This window comes from Passer domesticus, chromosome 5 (genome assembly GCF_036417665.1).
Source record: "Passer domesticus isolate bPasDom1 chromosome 5, bPasDom1.hap1, whole genome shotgun sequence".
NCBI lineage: Eukaryota > Metazoa > Chordata > Aves > Passeriformes > Passeridae > Passer > Passer domesticus.
Genome location: NC_087478.1, coordinates 4,937,384 through 4,941,046, shown reverse-complemented (window position 1 = coordinate 4,941,046; position 3,663 = coordinate 4,937,384). Strand labels below are relative to the sequence as shown.

Genomic DNA, 3,663 nt, shown 5'->3' with positions numbered 1-3,663 from the left:
GATAAAGCGGCCGGGCGGTGGCTCGGCCCGGCCCGGCTCCGCCTCGCCCGGGCGGGACCGCCGCCTTTGTCCCGGCGCTCGGGGCAGGGCGTGAGGGAGGCAGTCTGCCCTGCCGGAAGGCGGCTGCGGTGCGGTCGGGGCTGAGGGGCTGCGCTGCTCAGCTCGAGCTCTGTGTGCTGGAGCTACGAAGTTCGTCAAGGGTCTGGAGAATCTTGCGAGGAAAGAGGGAGGTGGGCTTGATCAGCCCCGGGAAGAGGTGACTGAGATGGGACCTCATCAATGTCTATCAGTAACCAAAGGGAGGGTGTCAGAGGATGGATCAGGCTCTGCTCGGTAGTGTCACCCCGCAGGAAAGAGGGAAAGGGCAGAAACTGATGCCCAGGAAGTTCCACCTGAACATGAGGAAGAATTCCTGTCCTGTGCAGTGACTGAGCACTGGAACAGGTTGCTCAGAGAGGGTGTGGAGTCTCCCTCACTGGAGATATTCCAGAAGCGTCTGGACAAAATCCTGTTCTTCACCGCTGAGGTCGCTCCCGACCGACCGATTCTGTGATTCCGTGTCCCTGCATGTGTGGGGGACATGGGTCTCCACAGCCGCCCTGTGAGGGCAGAGAGCGGGGAGCCATGGTGGGCACAGTGGGACAGGGGACAGTGACACCCTTGGCTGCCTCAGGGAACCCTGAGGTAAAACCTGCCCTGATCGTGCCCAGGGAAGTTGTGGATGCCCCATCCCTAGAAGCGTTCAAGGCCAGCCTGGATGGGGCTCTGAGCAACCTGGTCTAGTTGAAGTTGTCCCTGCCTGTTGCAAGAAGTTGGAACTGGATGATCTTCAAGACTTCCAACTCAAATCGTTCTCTGCCTCTATGATCTTGTGAGGTGTAAATTGTGTTGGATCTGTTGTCTGAGGGGCTTGTCCCTCCACTAAAATACTGGGAAATGATGAAGGTAAAAGAGAAAATCACTGTCACAACTGCCTGTGTCTGCCTCCTCAGCGGGGAAAAGGTTTACATGTCTTGTTAATCTGTGCCACCCATATACTTAAGAGCTCAATAACAAATATTGCCTATTTGTACTCTTATTTATTACTAATATATTGTCACAGTCACAGGTATTTATCAGGTGATTGTGTCCTCTCCCTTCTTCATTGTGCAAGGCCACAGCAGTCAGCAAATTAACAGTTTGACTTATATTACACTGTAAAAATTTCAAGCTGCTTTCAGAAATCATTATTTTTCACCCATGCTGTGGTGGCTGAAATATTCCTAATGCAAGAAGTACCTCAAAGTGTGGAAGATGGAAATGTTTCAAAAATATGTGGGCCTGCCCAAATAAATGGCATTACAGAACAGGGAAGGGGAAGCTGTACAATGTCGGTCAGTGAGGGTTGACAAGGTAAGAGCATTCCCATTTTTTTTTTTTTTCCATAGAAAGATGGTAAGACCATACCGTTTTTTAAAATGTGTTCTCCAAAGCTACAGGAGCAGTGTCCAGGAGGAAAACAAATTATTAAGACACTAGTTATGTAATTTTTGGTTATGTTAAAGCTGGTGCCTAATGTAAGCTCTTTTGGTTATTCTACAGCTAAGAGAGGGACTTTCCACCAGTTGGAGAGAGGCTGGACAGATCACAGTGTGAGGAAACCTGTCTCTAGTGGTTGTAGTGGGGAAGCCTGAGCAGAGTCATGTGTGTCTCTTGACTGGGGGCCCAGTTTAGAGCTTGCTGATGTTAGGCTAAATGAATCCCATCTTTCTCTTTTATTCTTGGCTCTGTCAACAGCTTGGTACAGGATCACATGCCTGTCCTGTGCAACAACTGTTACACAAGAGCACAGGAGAGGAAAGCTCCTTATTTCATCAAGGAGCAAAGTGGGAGTGGTGTCTCTTGCATACAGCACGGACACCCCAGCTAAGGAGAGCATCTCTGTTCTGGGAACATTTAATTCAAGAATATACTTAAAGGCAAGCATGTACTTTTCAGATTTCCAGTGTGGGAACATCAATACACAGAGGGAGAATGCTTTGAGATTCGTCAAGGTGGAATGTTAGATAACTTCATTGTATTATTTTTGCAATATATTATATGCTAATTTGACCTGCTTGAGCTAAAGTTCTCCTTGCTAAGTAGGACACCATTCTGAGGAAGATTTTACAGTTCCAGGACTTTATTTAGCGCCACAGTGTTATTTTCTTTATTTCTTGATTTACTCTCATCACCTTGTAATATCAGGTGTAGTCTCACATTAAAAATGTGCCCTGTCAACATTTTTCTACCCCAGGTGAGTCCAAAAGGGTTTTTTTGTCCTTTTGATCATCATTTGTATGTTTTTTTCCCCCTCTTTCCTCGTTCTTCAGCATTACTGATTACTAGTCCTGGCACTGAGTTTATTCTAGGAGACCAGCTGTGTGTTGACACATTCTGTCCTGAAGGTGGGGAAATTTATGGAGCACAGTTCCAAGTACACAGCCCATTACTGTGTATTATAGAGAACTTCCCTCCTCTGCTCAGTGAAAACTTGTTATACCAGTTCAAAAATATGTCAGGTATGCATCTCCTTCCTCCAGCATTAATCATTAATTAACATGTGATACTGACATTTCTGGTTGCTACTTAATGTAGCAAAACAGTATTTTATGTGCATTTCTAATTTGTTCTATCATCCTCCAGCCTCAGCGGAGGGTGACACATCCAGCTGTCAGTGTCAGTGTGCTGGCAGTGCTCCCCAAAACAGAGCCACAAGAACAAGCCCATGTCCATAAAACTCCTCTTGCCAGTCTCACTCCTATGCCTCGTGTTACAGGCCAAAATTCATGTTTCTTCTCACAGAATGTGCTTATACTGTTTGCTGCTGCAAATAGCTGAGAGTAGACACACTGAACTAAGCACCTGTGATCAGAAAGGATCTTATTCACCTGGTTTGGACTTTTTTTCACAAACAGTTTTCATTTTGGGTCTGTCTTTTCTTTTTCTCTGTATGTGTCCTGGATTTGATAAGAATTGGTAGAATGGAGCAGTCAGAAAGAAAACATAGACTGATGGGAAGCTATCTGGTTTTTACTTGAATTTCAGTAGGCTTAGAAAGCTCCATGGTTAAAGTTCAGAGCCCCTTGTGTGAGGCAGTGTATGTAAAGTAAAAGAGCAGGCAACAGATAGACAAAATAGGGAAATAAATATGTACTGAGATATGAGATAACCATGAAAGAAACAGGGTTTAGTCAAAGTGAAGGTCAGGTTACATTTACAGCCATTATGGTTGACTTAGTGTTGTGATAAACATGGTATTATCATGACTTGTTATTTGCATAAGAGTGGCCATAGGAAACCTCCAGACAAGAGCATGGCTTGTTGTACAAAGTACTGTACCAACAGCAGGTCACTATTATTGTTTACAATCACTAATCCCACATGAAATGTGCTCTGGGACTGATTCATACAACTTTTCCCCTTGATTGACCACTTCCTTCTTTTGGCTGGGCACTTACAGCCAGAGCCAAAGGAAGGCTTTGGTGTCACAGCACTCCTTGCTTTTCAGTGCCCAGCTGGCAGAATGCATTTCCAAGCAATGAGATAAATTTACTGTAACCAAAACTTGCTGCTTTGCCTGTGACTCAGTAGCAGTTGGATATCCCAGCCCAGATATCGCTGCTGCCTCCCTCTTGCCAACTC

The 3,663-nt window shown here is 45.5% G+C and overlaps 1 long non-coding RNA gene across 1 annotated transcript in view; it reads left to right on the top strand.

Annotated features, from left to right (window-relative positions):
* The first annotated feature begins 120 nt into the window (after positions 1 to 120).
* LOC135301557 (uncharacterized) overlaps positions 121 to 3,663 on the top strand; it is a 40,085-nt gene continuing 36,542 nt past the window's right edge. The window contains exon 1 of the long non-coding RNA XR_010363314.1: positions 121 to 1,392. This is a non-coding gene — a long non-coding RNA (uncharacterized LOC135301557). The remainder of the gene's footprint in view (positions 1,393 to 3,663) is intronic.